Here is a 16,436-nt window from a genome sequence, read left to right on the forward strand (position 1 = left end):
GCTACTAGGAGGCGGGAGAGGGAGAAGTGAGAATATGTTTGGTGAACATGGAGTGTGTGTAAACAAAATTAATTAAAAAGAGAGAGATTAAGAGCAGGATATCCCTCATAATAATAATAGTATTAAAGTAATTTAAAAAAACAAACCCCATATTAAACTTTCTAAAAATATACAAAAATATTTCCCACCTTGCATTTTGAAACCATCTGAATGTAGCCAATAATGATATCTCCTTCTGGGAAATTTCTGTTATTCATATATTAGGGAGGGTTTTTGAGAATCTACAATTGCTTTAGTTAGCATTTTAAATGAATTTTGCCAACGAGAAAATGCAACTCCAGGCCAAAGCAAGTTGACGGTAATGACAGAATCACTCTAAGGAAGGAAGGCTGTTTTTAGACTTGACAGGAACCTATCTCCTTAGTGGAGAGAACCCTCTGGCTCAGCCAAGCCTCTTGGAGCTACTTCCTTTGTCATTGGCATTTGGTTTTGCTGTTTGTCTTCCTGGTGTCCAGTTGTAGTCAATAATTGTAGTCATCAATTGGTGTCCAACTGTAGCCATTAATTGTAGTCATTAATGCCTTTCTGTTACGGTTCTGTGAAAAAGCACTCTTTGTTTTTCAAAACTGCTGGTGCAGATATGCCATGAAAAATATGTGAATTAAAATAATGCATCTGTTAAACATTCAAACCCAAATAACACATTGATCCTAATTTATCTTGTCCTGGCATCTTCTGTGCCAAGTGAACTCCCAGTGACCACACACAACTCTACAAATGATATGCAATCCAGAGAGAATTTAATAATATTTCCCTCAAAATGGAGCAAAACCACTCTCCACTTAGCAGGATCGGTCCCTGGTTCAGGTCCGATATCTCAGAAATTACAGAGCTGTAAGGAATTGCGTTGTCTGAGAGGATTCAGCAACTAGTGGGTAGGCATGAGTCAGAAAGAAGTGTTAGGCAGGACCAGACAGATAGTTTGGGTTGTTTTTCTCTATACTGAAGTCACTCTGACCCCCAGCTTCCATGGGTAAAGTCAAAATGGAAGAATCCTGCTGTGTGGAGCACATGGAAACCCGTGGATGGTGGGAATAAATGAGGATTTGGGGTCAGGCAGACCGTCCAAACCCTGCCCCATTAGCTACCAGTGTGTGACCTTGAGAAGACTGATTAACCAATATGATCCACACTGGTAACGTGCAGATGATAACGAATCATGTCCACCTCATAGGGTTTTGTTAAATGGGATCACGTTTGTAAATCTCCTAGCTGTGCCTGGTACCTAATTAGAGTTTAATAAGAATTAGAAATGTGAAAATGCCTCTGACTGGTGTGGGAAGTTCGACATGAGGTATAGCCATCCCTCATTTGTTAAAGGACCATAGAATCCACAGCCAAGAAGAACCGGACAGATCACGTGGGAAAGCCCTGGCCTTGGTGTGGGTCACGGCTATGGCCGAGGCACCAGACTGTGTCTCCAGAGGTACACCGCGTTTGGAGACACCCTTGCCTATCTCTTCTGTGCCAGAGCCACCTGTCCATGCACTCACCTGTCCTGAGGTTCTCAGAACTGGAATAGAGTCAGGGGATGAGTTTTCGGTATCTGAATACCTCAGCTGTTACATGGGGCACAGAACCAATATTTCTTCTTATCAGATTCGGGTTTCAGTCCAGAAATTTCCATCTTTCTTCTTTTGCTTGGAAACCCTTAAAAGCCAATGAAGAAGGTAGTATCACCTTGCCATTAATATAACATTAGCCCACTTGGAATCTCCTTGGGTTTGAGTCCTCAGTATATGAAATAAATTTGTTCCCTATTGTACTCATGTGGAAAACAAGAAAGTCTAACATTTTAGCATTTTTAAGACAGGACTGCTGAAGTAGAATAAATGGCTCTGAAAAATCAACTTCTTTTCTTTAAGAATATATCCTTTAGGGAACAAAATTTGACATGTGGGCTCTCCAACCAGAAAGAGGAGAAAGGTCTCCTGAGAGCTAATGGTGATTTGTGTGGATTTCTGACAGTTTTCCCACACAGGGCCCAGTGGAGCTGAGACCCCATACCCTTCAAAATACATGGGTAAATTGCGTCTTCTGGTTTGGCGGCAGCACGGAATAGGAATGAGGATCCAAATCCAAGTGGCTTCTAAGTGAAGAGGAAAGAATTCCGGGCACATTCCCGTGCTCACCAGCACAGTTCCACGGTAAGCTCCCAAACGGGACGAGCACTTGCACCTACCTGCTCTGCACCTGCACACGTTCCAGGTGCCGCTTGCAGAGCCATTTGGGATTCCAGTTTACACACTCCTCATTTTCGTAAGGAAGCAGAGCCAAGCACACTTGACACAACTCGGCTTTGACCATAGGGGGCTACAGGCAACTCGAGAAGGAGACTGGCTGGAAACCCACCAGCTCCAGTAGCCTGGAGTGGCCAAATGGTTTACTTTAAGTTTTCTTATGCTTTTCTTTTCTAAGGCTAAGAAATTCTGAATACGATTAGAAGAACAGTTACTTGCTGGCAAAGTGTTCTCCCCAAACTCCGACAACTAGACTGGCGAGTGGCCCCAGGGGGAAGGCTTTGGAGATGTGGCTCAGAATTCTGCCTGTGACTCTGCGTCATCCAACATTCTGGCCAGAGAAATAAATGAAGAACCAGAGAGCAAGGTTGTCAAAACTGCAAATGGCACAAGGCTTAAAGCAGATGTGATATATGGGAGACTGAGTTAGGGATTTTAACAGTCCCCCTGGGCTGACGCAGTGAGCCAAATCTTACAAGATGAAATCAAATAGGGGCAGTTATGAAAAGGTGTGCACTTGGATTTGAAAAATATCAAACCAAACAAGTAGAGATTGCCAATCATGTGGCTTAGCAGCAACTAGGATGGAAAAAACATGCATTTTAGTCAAAACAAAGTTTCATATGAATAGAAAACATGATGTACCTGCTGGAAAAGGCAATGCACTAAGTATGTCACTGGGTCTGAAGAAGGAAATACCCCACTCAGACCTGCACGGTGCCCTGTATTCAGGTGGGGACCTCACAGTCAGAGACTGAGGGGGACAGGTTGGAACACACTCCAAGTCCAGGATGGTCAGCAGCTCAAAGGGAGTTTGACAAAACCAGGCATGTGCAGCCTGTAAAGAAGATCACTCAGGGGATCCAACAGCTGCCTTCAAACATCATGAGGGAAAAGGATAAAAACCAATTCTATTGGGCAGGATATATTGTGGGCAAATTCAGACAAGTGATGCAAGCCCCAGGGGCAGAGAATTTTAGCATTATATCATTTAAAACTTTCCAATTCTCACAATCACAGCCTGGGTGTCCTGACAATGATTTGCTTCAGAAATCTTTAAACTCTGTGTCTCACTGTATGTGTTAAGTCTAGGTTTAGCTGGAGTCATAATAAACCCCAAACCAACAGCAACTTAAACCACACACAGATTTGAATCCTTCTCACATAAAAACAACAACAAAAACACGAAGTAATTCCAGAGTTCCAGAGATCCAATGTGTTCAGCAATTCTCGGGTTCCAGTGTTGTATCAACAAGCCTTTCATCACAGGGCTTTTATGAAGCATGAAATTCTAAGCCTCAAATATTCAGCAATAAAAATATTTCTAACATTAACTCCTTATCTTACTTTAAATCTGAATTTCTTCAGGGACAAAGCTATTCATCTGCTTACAAATTGGGAAAAGATGAATCAAAGCCATCTACTAATTCAAAGCAGTGGAGAGTGATTTTCAGTAAGTTTAGTGATTCCCTGATATCATCAAGAAGGTCACTAAGACATAAATACATCAAGCACAAATGAGAAGAAAAACACAAAATACAGTTTTTCAATTCAGGATGCTGGAGTTCGATGTTAATTTGGCAGCTAAAAGGAAATAAATTAAAATAGCTCTTTAAATCCCCTGTCATGTCAAATTTCAGCATATTGAGTTTTAGTTGTTTGTGCATATGTAGTGAGTTGCTTGGCTGTGGAATTTAGTCCTAATTGTGTAGGAAGCTAAAATAGTCTAATTGGCTGAGCTACATATAATTCACAGCTAAATACCCGAGATGAAAGATGCAGAGTTCATAAAGACCATATTGACTGGATCTATGGATGGCAAAAACCAGGAACTTGGAATTGTGTAATCTCAAATATAAAAATCCTTTAAATACAAATATCAACAACAAAATATAAAATGAGGGGTACAAACCTTAAGAGCAATTCATGTTGGAAAAAAATGTTTTGTTTTGTTTTGTTTTACTTTTTATTGAAAGTAACCTGAATATCCCTCAAAAACAAAACAGAACATAACTGATGCCATATAAGCACAGTGTTCTTATCAGGGAGGGGATAATCCTGAATTCCACTGTGATCAGACAGGGGTAGGTAACAGGGACCGTAAGAAACTATAGCAAACCCACAGAAGCACCAAGTGAGGCAGGCATTGGCAATCTTTCCTGGGGATCTGGAGTGCATCTGAGTGCTGTTACATAGAGCATTTCACTTCATTCTGGGCAATACAAATATCTTTGTGAGGTGCAGCACTAACTGACTGAGAATGCAACTGAGCATCTTTATCTTCATTTTGCTCTGTTTTCTTCTAACACTGTGCTTATTTTTTGCCTGTGTTTCTGGAGCAGAAAGAGCAAGAAGGAGGTGGTGGGTCAGAGCAAAGAGAGGTACCAGGTTACCGGAACACAGTGGGTTTGCTGGGCTGGTGTGAGGACTTGGGAAAGCCTTTCCAAAGGTTTTGTGATCCTGCTCTGACGGCATATGGTCAGGTATCAGGATGGAGACTGTTCTAGCCTATTTAAGGAGAAAGGATTCAGTTCAACCAAGTAGATGCTCACAAAGCCTTTGAAAAGGCTGGAGGAACGGGTTCTCAGACGGGCCTCTGGGCACGACCTCCAGAAAATCTCCCCGCAAGGACCTGCCAGGGAAGCGCCGGTTCTGGAACGATCAGGAAGGAGGGAAGCAGGGGCCAGCCCCTCCTCTGCTCTCCCAGACAGCACACAGCTGAAGCTGCCGTCCAGGCATCAGTGAGCTGTCGCTCTGCGATTGTCCACTCCACCAACCCGCTTCCTGGGCACTAGGATTCTGCTGCAGAAAACAAAAACTAAACTAAACAAAAGACTGATGGCCTTTCACGATGCTGCTTACCGGAATCAGCAAAAGTAAAGTTGGCAGCTGGGTGGCCATCTCCAACTTCACCTAAGCAGCGGAATCAAGTATATGTGCAGAGCATAGCTGCAAGGAAGTTTTAACCTCTGGACTTTGGAGGGGTAAAGAATTAAGGATGAGTGTCGCTCTGCATAGCAGCCACAGACAGGAAGATTTTGAAATGTTTGAGCAGAGGACTGAGGTGACCGGACTTAACTTTTACAAAGATCACCGTGGCAGCTACAGGGAAAGGACTGCCTGGAAGGGCAGAGAGGAGGCAGGGAGCTCAGTGTGAGGCTGTCATAAGAGGCCAGAGGGGAGGTGATGGGGCTTGGGCCTGGGAGGCTGTGGGGAAGTTGGGAGAGTGGGAAGATCTGGGGGGTTTCAAAGATAAAGTCAACCATCGCCTGATTGAGAGGCTATGGGGGTGATGGAAAGAGGGGAGATGAGAATGAAGCTCAGATTTTCCACCAGCTATTGCAAACCACTTATTGGGATGGGGAAGAGTGTGGGAGGACCAATTTTGGTGGCAGAGAATAAAAGCTACAGTTGGAAATGTCATGCATTTCCAGTTGCGAGGCCAGATGATATTGAAGTACATAGAATGTGATTAGAAACGAAAAGAACACTTTTTCTTTGGACACTCCAGTGTCTAGGTGGCAGGAAGTTGTTGAGTATACAGCAAAGGAGAGTGAGATAGGCTGTTGATTAGATGGAGAGGCGATCTGGAAGTGCAGGGGGAAAGTGGTGGAGGAGATGCTGCTTGTGGGCTGTGTCCCATGGGCAGCAAGAGTCGGTTGGTGGCTGTGACCATGGGGAGGTCATCGATTTTGGTGGAATGGGGAGGGTGAAAGCCTAGCTGGAATCCATTTGAGAGAGAGAGTAAACACGGAGAGCTCTTCCAAGAGAATGTTCTGGGGAGACAAGAAATGATTCAGGAGCTTGAAGTAGATGTTTGAATCAAGGGATATTTTTCAAGTCGGGAAATAATAGGGCAAGTGTGTTTCTTCTTGAGAATGTTCCAGATGTGAGGGAAACCTTATGATCAAGATTATACTGTGCTACAGATTTAGGATCCTGTTTTTCCTGAGTATCATTATGAACACTTTTTTCCCATGTCATTTCAGTTTTTGCAGATGGTTTTAATGGCTGTGTTATAGTCCATGGTATGAATATAATGCTTTTAGAAGACTTGTCCTTATGTTATACACTTATAAATAATTCTAGAAGGAATATCTCTGTATATACATTATATGTATCTTTGTCTATATTTTCCATGTGTTGTTATTCACCCCAAGAGGTTTGAATATTTTAAAATCTCATATATTGACAGATTTACTTTCTAAATATCAGGTTCCAAGTTATCAGTTTGGGACTTAAATATGTTTCTTCCAAAGAAAATATCAGAGAGTTCCTCTAAACCCTACTTCCAGCTCAGCATCACTCTGATGTGCTGGTTGAATATTCGAGGTTCAGGACTGCTCCCGACGTCACCCCGCATCACTACAACCAGATTACTTACACGCAGCTGCCAAAGTTTCTCTGCTGAGTGGTGTACTTTTTGCTTTACATCATTTTATAAAGTTCCCCAGTGGAAGAGCTGAATCACACTGAAAGACAAGTATTTTAAGTAAGGGATTTTATCCAGATCTTTTGATTACTGTCTATGAAACTGATAGATGTTTTTAATTTGCAACACAGAACTTTTTGGGCAGTCATGCTTACTGCTTCAAAATGGGGAGAAAGGTAGGAGATGGTTTCTAGTTATTTTGAAATGGGAAGGATGTGAATAGGTGGTAGATATATAATGGTCTGGAGTGGGTGGATAAAACAAATGAGTAAAATAAATTATAAACATTGACAATGTGTCAGTTGGAATTTTTTGATATTCTGCAACTGAAAATCAATTTATCAGGGGTAAGTATACAGTTGTCTGGAGTGGGGGTTGGTAAAATAAATGAAAAAATAAATTATAGATATTAACATTGTGTCAGCTAGAATCTTTTAATATTCCTCAAGTGAAAAACTTAATTTATTTCTTAATTTGTGGTATAGAATTAAAGAGAGGGAAGGACTTACTTTACAGTCCCCAACCAACCTCCCCCCAAACACACGCACAATTTCCCAGTTTTTTTGCATGGATGACTCCCTTTTGAATACTCAAAATCTTAAAAGAACTACATTGGTCTTTTACTGATTTTGACATGCTGAAAATGGACATAATTGTCAGTTTTCTCTAATATTCTATTCATTATTATTTGCACATTATTGTTTGTGGTCTTAAAGATGAAGAGTTTTTTGTTTTTGTTTTTGGTAATGAAAATTAATTGTGGTATTTTACTGTCATTTTGGATTCTGTATAAAAAGCTCTAAAGAAAAATCATGCAACAAAAATGTAAAGCTCCTGGAAAACAAAGTACCTTTCAATATAGGCCCACATCCTCTTATATGCACTTACAAAATTTAAAAAAACCTGAAAATGGACAATCTTTTCGTAATTCATTAAGCTGCAATGAGCTGATCTGACCTGAACTCATTTGACCGTGAAACTTGACCTTGGCTGACATGAGGCAGTTGTTAGTCTTTGTTCATCTGACTTTATATAAACACTCATACATTTCTATGCAGAGATATTAATGCATATAATTACAGATGCTGCCTGAAGACCCCGCTGAAAAATTCGGAATACAGAAGCACTGATGGCTTCAAGGATTCCAAAAGAGGGATTATGGACTTATATTACTTCACATCCCAATTCTAATCTATTGCTCTCTAATATTTCTTTCTCTGAAATAATCCATGAGACATTCAGACTTCCCTGATGCAAGCCCTGAAAATTTAAATTAGAATTAACCTATGTCATATTCGTGCCTTTTTTTTTTTTTTTTTGGTTCTGTTGAAATTTGTTACTCACAAATAAAACAGTAACACTGTTTTAATAATTAAGAAATAGATCTGGTTAAAGTATCACATGCATTTGCATTACTTCCTTTTCATTTCCAGGTCTCACCACATGTGTAATTTGATGTGAATATAAGAATTTTAAACACATGTACCATTTGATCCAGGATTTCCATTTGCATCAGTAAGAACTGCATGTGGCCTCATGCAACTGAAACCTTCTTACGTGACTTAACCAAATAGCACTTTATTCTTATCATAAGGAAGAAACATGGAAAAGGCATCCATCTGTTCTTAGTGAGTGATTTACACCCTGTTGGCTGCAAGATGCTCATCTCCACCACCAGGCATCATGTGTACAAATTCCAGAGTAAAGGGCAAAGGGTAAAGGGCAAAGGGTAGGTTCAGCTTAGCCCATCCCCTATAACGAGCATCCCCAGGAGGAGCTCTCTGCCCTGCCATGTCCACTTAGCTCTCATTGACCCTCACTGTGCCACATGCCATCCCAAGTCCAAAGAAGCCCAGGAAGCTGAACACTGAACGCAGGGCACCCTGCCAGCCTGCAAAAATCAGGGTCTGGTTAGCAAGGAGAAGGGGAGAGACGGCATGGGGCAGGCAGCTGTGGCTGCCACATCAGAGTCACTGCCAGGAGGGCAAGGATGTTCACCACAACAGAAATCCAGCAATCCTCTTAACAGACGGCTACTGGGGGCTGGTTCAATACATTAATCATTTATAATTTGAAAAAATATGCAGCAGTTAAAAAGAATGAAGCAAATCTGTGTGTAAAGGTGTTTAAAATGCTAGTAAATGAAAAAAGAAAGCTGAACAATGGTCTATAGAGAATGATTCTATTTGAGAAAAGTAAAACTAGGTGATAGATTGATATATAATAGAGAGATAGAAACAGGGAGAGAAAAGAAAGATAGATATTGTTTCAGTTTCCAGCTGTTAAGACAACTGTCATACAAATGGATTGTCTTAACAACAGGAATTTATTGGCTCAGGGTTTCAGAGGTTGGAAGACTGGCCTCCTCCCGGGGTCAAGTCTCTTCTGGCTGTCTGGCCATCTTTGGGGTTCCTTGGCTTTTCTGTCACATGAATGCACATGGTATCATCTTCTTTCTCTTTCAGGTTCTGTGGACTTCCGGCTTCTGGCTTCTCCCCTTGGCTTTTCCCTTCTCTGTCCAATTATATTTGCTTATAAGGACGTCAGCCACATAGGATGAAGGCCCACCCTCATCCAGTGTGGACACCTTAACTAGTAACACCTTCCAAGGTCCGATTTGCAAATGGGGTCACACCCACAGGAGCAGGGGTTGGGACCTGAACATGCCTTTTGTGAACATGATTTGCTCCCCAATAGATAGGTGGATAGTTAGAAGTGATAGATGTCCACTTACTTATTGACTGATCAATAGATAGAGGATAGATACAGACTGAGTTAGGTATACACTGCTACAGGTAGATAGATGAACTTTCCTGGAATAATACACAATGGACTATAAACGGAACTTACCTCTGAGCTGTGGAAATGGGAAGCCAGGGTGCGGGTGGGGGTCGAGCAGTAGGCTTTTACATTCTTTGTAAATTTTTTCCATAAGCAGATATTACTTTTGAAATAAGTGTATCAACAAGGCATAAATATCAGCATATGAAAAAAACAGGATACACAAACAAGTCAAAGCATTTTCATAAGTAAATGTATTACTCCATAACTGGGGATATAGGACGAGCTCTAGTTTGGCTTGATGTCCAGCTCTGGCTTCGTTTCTCCATGATGACAGCATCTCTCCACGTTGGCGTCATTCTTAAGCTGACTTCATTCAGGTGGCAAAATAGCTGCAGCAGTTCCAGATATTATACCAATATATCATGGCCTCCAGAAAGAGAGGAATCATCTGGTAGCTCTCTTGTAAGACCATGCAAACCTCCTTCACAGAAGGCTCTAGCATCTCTCCCCTCACATCTCATGGCTAACACTGGAACCAACCCCTGCGGCTGGGGAATATCACACATCGATTGGCTGACACCTGGGTTCTCACACCATCACAAGGGACTAGGATTTCCTTCAAAAAGGTTCCCAATCTTGGATGCACATTAGAATCTTCTGAGAAGCTTTAGAAAAAATATTAATACTTGGACCCTCTCCAGCCCAATTACATCAGAATCTAATGGGCCACCTGGGTTGAGAAACATCATTTTGGTAGGTCAATCCCCAGAGCTGGTTTGGGGGTGGGGTGGTCAGGTCCTCTCCAGCTCATGGACTGCATGGGGGAAGAGGTGGAAACCTGGATAGAAAATGGGAAGGAAAGCTGGGCAGACAGACAACAGTTTCCACTGCACTAGGCAGTGCTAACAGGCATCTGGTGCCTCCAGGCAGTGTCCACTTTGGGCAACGCTAAATGCAGGTCAGTAGGTGCAGCATGGTGTGTGTTGTTTCAGCACAGAGCCCCTACCAGAGGATGCAAGAATATCAGGGACAGGAGATTAGGTCCTTGGCAAACCACGCAGCAGGAGATGATCCAGGAGCCCTGAGGCCCAGCTGTATGAGCAATGTGAGGATTTGGGAAGCAGTGAGACTTGCAGGCCCCACAGAAGCCCAAGGTCCATCTTCAACAATATACAAGTCCTGGTCTGTGGAATGATTTACTCGTGGATGTGGGGTGGAGGCCTCTGATGAGGCTGGCAGGGCCAGCGTGGCTGCATGAGGGGTTCTGAAGCAGACCAGGCAGAAGAGGGGAAGCAGGGAACGGGGCTGAGGCTCTCAGGCCTCTCACAACCTGCCTCTGACACTATGTCTGATGAACCTCAGACGTGAACCTCTGAGATTGCTACTTATCCTTGGAGTTGAGCTCTCGGCATGAGTGTGCAGCGCCAGTCTTATAAAAAGATGGAACAAAGACACAGGATGAGGGGTGAGGTGTGAGTACTAGTGAACTCATAAGGTGTTCTCTGAAGGATGCAGGAATTCTGGGAGTCAACTGTGCCCTAGTTGAGAAAATACGGAGCTCACTTTTGTCAGCTCAGTAAATTCGCACCTGTCCCCAGCACTTAAAAGAAAAAAAAGCCCACCTCTACCTCACCTTTTCTGGGTCTTTGCCCTGGACCACGTCCCCCCATGACCCTCAGACTCTCTCATCGTGGTGGCAGTTCTGCTCTGGGCCACATCAATTTTCAATTGTTCAGGCTGCTCTCTTGGGCCCTTTGGCCTCCACCCCCACTCAGCTGTCAGCTGCACACCTTCTCCCGGCGCCGGCGTTCTCTGGAACTTCTGCTGAGGGATCTCCTCTTCCCTTCCTGGCCTAGTGGAATCTTCAGGTGCGTTGCCTTGGACTTGCTCACCTTCACCCCATCCCCAGCCCGGCCCTGACTGTACGTGGACGTCACAGTTTAATTCCACTCTGAAGAAATGTGCCATTTTTCTCAGTTACACCCTGCTGGTTTGATACACCACGTCAAAAGAAAGGAGGCAGGAAGGGCAGGATTTTCATTCACTAAAGGCCGGGCACTCTGTCTGTATCATCTCATTTTTAATAAATGATAGAGCTGGGATTCTAACTTAGGACAGACTCCAAAGCCGGCTTTCTTTTCACTTCGCTAAAGGCTTCAAGAGGTCCTTGAGGTGTCTTTTTGGCTGGTGAGTCATCAGCTACCCCCTTAAATTTGTTAATAAGAAAAGAAGCATGATCTTTTGTAAGCAGCTCTTAAATCTAGCCTTGCATAGTCCTGAGACTATAATGCAGTTAGCATCTTCCAGGGCGACTTCGGTTTCCACTGATCTTTCCTTGTGGACCACTCAGGCCAGGCAGAATCTTTTGCCCCCACAGGCCCCAGCTGGCAGGGCTGCTTGACCTCTGTCCCCCGGCTTCCTGTGGCTGTTCTGCTCTTCCAGAGCTCTCCACAGCCTGTTTGAGAGTTTCTCCTCATTAACACAAACTTAGGCGATTCCCTCTTGATCTGTCCAGTGAGTTCAAGCTTTTCCACAGTGAATAGCTCTTAAAATTGGGAAAAAGACAGTGGCTCCTCCTGAGGCTGCTTTGCTCTCGTCAATCAGAGGAGAATCTCCACAAGTTACTACGACCGCTCTCCCACAGCCGAGCCTGCGTGCCCTGCTCTCCTTCCTGTTCTTTCTGGGATAATGACACCACCTCAGAAATTCTCCCTTTTCTCTCCCACTTTCCTCTTTCTCTACTTCATCATTCTCAACAGTATACAACCTGCTTCATTTCATCCATATTAAAAAACAAAACTCTCTTTTGACCTATAACTTCCACTAGATACTGCTCCGTTTCTCTGCTCCCCTTTAAAACTGTGAAGAATTAACTTTCCCTAAGAGCCATCTGGTCTTTGTCCCAGATTCGGGGCAGAGATGGGGGTGGGTAACCTTTAAGCCTTTGGAATTTCCAGTGATAGAAGTGCGTTATTCATGGTGACCCCTGCGACCACACCTGATAGTTTATGTTTAGGAGACCAAAGGGTGGGGCTGGCTGCACTGATAGTCCGGGAGGGAAGGGGCAACACGGTGGGGCGTTGAGCCTTGTGATATCAGCCAGACCTCAGGAGACAGGACAGGGGCTGAAAAGTGAGTTCAACCACCTGGCCAATGATTCAATCAACCATGCCTACCTATTGAATACCCACAAAAACTCTAGACAAACGTGGCAAAATGTTAAATTTGGGTTTTGTTGCCCAATTGGGTTCCTAGATTCTTGATCATGCTGCAAAAAAGAATTCAAGGGCACAGCGCAGATCGAGCAAGCAGGCAGAAAATGTATTAAGTACACATGCAGAGAACGAGCATGTGGTCACTCTTGCAAGAAGATGGAGGCAAGAGGTGAGAGGCCCTGGTGCTGTGAGGCAATGTGCTTGTCTTGGTCCAAGAGGGCTTTTGTAGGCAAAGGACTAAAGAAATCATCGGATATGTTCTGAGACATGAGGGTGGGGAAGTCAAGCTACGTTGCCCTGAAAACAGGAGCTTCTCTGGATGGATTCAGGAGCTGCTCTGAATGGCGGCCAGTTCAGAGCACAACGTGGAGATAGTCCACATTTTGGGGGACTCAACATTCCAATGGATATGAGAGCATAAGGCAGGGAGCGGGGTGGTGCACCGTGCAACATAGGGAGGGGTTGATTGTAATCAACAGGGAGGAGGGGAAGATTATAGAGATAACAGTATCTCAGGGAGTCTCAGGGAGGAGGTAGTTTTGGGTACAGATTACAGACAGCATCTGATTTTACAAGGAGAATAGGTCAAACCTCAGCTGTCCTAGGTCACACAAAATGCTGTGTGCAGTTCTCAAGACACTTGGGGGCCAGGGGCTCCCACAGTGCTTTTATAGATTTTTGTTCCTTTTGTAATTTTTATTAACTATTTTACTACCCTCCCCCCTTTCCTCCTTCATTGATGTTTGATCGTGGTTGACTCTCCCAGGCGGGGTTGGTTGGCCCCACCCTTCTCGCTCCTTCCTTGATGTCTCCCTTAGGTGTGGCTGGTTGGTCCCAGGGGCTGTTCCTCTCAGGGGTATCTTCTCCTTGAGGCCTGACCGCTTCTTGGAATTTACCCTTTGCTCATCAGCCAGCCACTGCCCTAATTCTAATCCTGCCTCGGTTTGGGGTTTCTGGGGTGGATAGGTGTATGTTGGATTTCTCCTACTTCAAAAAACACTTCAAAATAAAAAGTTAAAAAAATCAACCAACCAACTAAAACCTCTGGACACCAATGCTTGGGTGAATTTCCCCAACAGGCAATATTGCCACACACTGATATGCCGGGAGGGTGACCAGCCTGACTCCACAGGGAAGGAAAACAGGAAGTTTGCACTTGCAACTGTCCCCAACTTGCTCATTCTGCCTGGTACCCTTTTTGCTAGAATATAACTGCAAGCATAAGTAGAGTGTGTTCTGAGTTCTAGAAAATTACCAAACCTGAGGGCATAGTGGGTATCCCTGAATTTGTAGCCAGTTGGTGGGAAATGAGGGTACCCCTGGAGCCCCAGAACTTGCAGCTGGGTGTCTGAAGAGAGGGTAGGCTATTGGCGGAGGGGGGGGGGGAGGGTCTAGCCAGTGAAGTCTGGCTCCACTCTGGGTAGTTAGTGTCTGACTTCAATGCAAAAACATAGCAAGTTTAAAAAATCACCTGAACTTGTTGTCCATTCCTCTTGAAACCTCTTGAACTCGCATTGATCAGGTTAAATCTTGGTCCTCAACTTACTTGATCTCTCAGCCGTGCTTGACTCTCCTTGTTCTCTGCACTCCTTGTGGTTTTCCTCTCACCATTGCTGCTGCTTGTTCTCAAACACCTTTACCTGCTCCCCCTCATCTCCCCAAACTTTTTTTTTTTAATAGAACAATCATTGATCTTTATTTGATTTGATAAAATCTGCATTATGAAAAGACAGGTAACAAAATGTTAGCTTATATTGAATCTGACAAATTAAGTTCTATAGTATTTAGAATATTACATAAGAAATATCAACTGAGGGGGAAAAAAGAATAAAAGCATCACAGGTAGATGCTCCTGGCAAAGGGGGAATTATATCTGTAGGTGAGGTATATAGACTTCAGGGCATAAAAAAAAATCCTAGAGAAAATGCAATTGACTTACTTGGGTAAAGTGTTTTTCCTTTGAGGGAAGGAAAAGCTGGTAAAGAAGAGCAGGAATTCACAGGCATACGCAGAATGGCTTCTCCATTTCAAAATGGTAATAAAAATATTTAAATCATGGCACTAGGGCACTTCTGAGGAAAAGAACACCTTAACCAGAGTAGGCTCATTGCATAATTCTTTGGTAACATGTACAATTTTCAAATAATGAAGTGGACTTAAAGGATAACTAAATAGTGGCTATCTATTTTTCTTCTCGCCCTTTGGGGCTTGATCTGTTTCAGCATCACAGGGACACTTTCCCACATAGTTTCTAGGGAATCATCCTCTTATTATTGAAGCACCTTCTATAAAGGAATCGTCAAGAATTTTGTCTCCATACAACCAGTATCGTAAACCTCTCATGGCTAAAATGAACTCCCCTTTCCGTAGCCTTATTTGAGGCTCTTTGGTACAGGGGCTTGTGAGGAAGGTTCTGATTCTTTTATTCAAAAGACAGCAGGCACCACTATAATATTCTATTATTTTATAGCAAACACTACTGACTCTTGTCTGCTTTTGTTTCAACTATTCTATTGTTAAGCTGTACCAGTGGCAGCCTTCTCTCACTGGCCACTCCAGTCCATCTCCTTCAGGGACTGCTGACCATGTAAATACCTGTTTAAAGTTCTTCCATCTGCTTTCCATATCATAAGAAAAAAAAGACTTCATCCAGTTGATAATATTGAATTCTATCTTTAGCCTTCCCTTAAATCCATGATTCAGTGGAAGTTTTGTTTCAGAAAAATATTTTTATCTGGATGAAAAACAACATCCCAACAGTGATGGCTGTTCCTAGAGCTAATCCCCAGGCAAACAAGATGATAGCAAATGCAGCTAATTCAAATGGGACAACTGGAAGCGGATCTCTGCAGGCTCCACTCATGTCAACCTTTACAGTGTTCTACCCAAAAGACAGCCAATTATAAAGCCGTGTGTACATAGTCATAACAAAAATGAAAGCAGCATGAATACAGCCCAGGGGTGCTAAAAGGAGAAACGGTGCGAGCAAAGCATGATTTTGGTAACCACAACAGTTGTTGATCCAAAGAAGGTGATGGTCCATCTTCATCACACCCTGTTACACTTTCTGCAGTGATGTGAACGTGGTGCCTTGTATGCTTGGCAAACTTTGCAATACTGGAGACACATGCTATCCTGAGAATTTTCTGGTTTCCACCCCAGAGGGACAAGCCAGGACCCACAAACATGGCACTTAAGTAATTATAAAGAATCATGAGTGTCTAATTTATCAACATGATGAAATTCATGCTTCCTCCTGTTGTATGTAAGGGCCGACACCACAAAACAGGATCAATCATGGCCATCATAGAACATATTGCCATAACATCAAGGGCTATGATGGGACCCCAGTGACACAGTCCCTTTAACACTTGGAGATCTTTCAACTTGACAACTGAGCAATATGTACCCATTTTGGTGAGGAAGAATTCCTTCCAATTTTTAAAGAATTATAGATTTCGTTTGTCTGTGCACACATTTCCATGTGCCACAAGTCCATGTATCTCCCTCCACTGTCAAGTTGTGGGGTGTTAATGCAGATCATGCCATTTTCACTGTGAAGCCCTCAGAGCTCTGTATTTTAACCAGGAGAATCCAGCATCTTGGTTTGAAACCTAATCTCAGTGTAGTCCCTGGTGCCCGCTACTCAGCCATCACATTCCAGAAACAGTCTAGGCTCAGCTGGAACAGATTTTTCTCCTCCTC

General features: G+C 43.3%; 1 pseudogene; it reads right to left on the reverse strand.

The window, feature by feature from the left end:
- Nucleotides 1-14,909: 14,909 nt before the first annotated feature.
- LOC119507389 lies at nt 14,910-16,144 on the reverse strand (annotated as a pseudogene).
- Between the last annotated feature and the right edge of the window lie 292 nt (nt 16,145-16,436).

The sequence above is a fragment of the Choloepus didactylus genome, chromosome 12 (genome assembly GCF_015220235.1).
Source record: "Choloepus didactylus isolate mChoDid1 chromosome 12, mChoDid1.pri, whole genome shotgun sequence".
NCBI classification, from domain to species: Eukaryota; Metazoa; Chordata; class Mammalia; order Pilosa; family Megalonychidae; genus Choloepus; species Choloepus didactylus.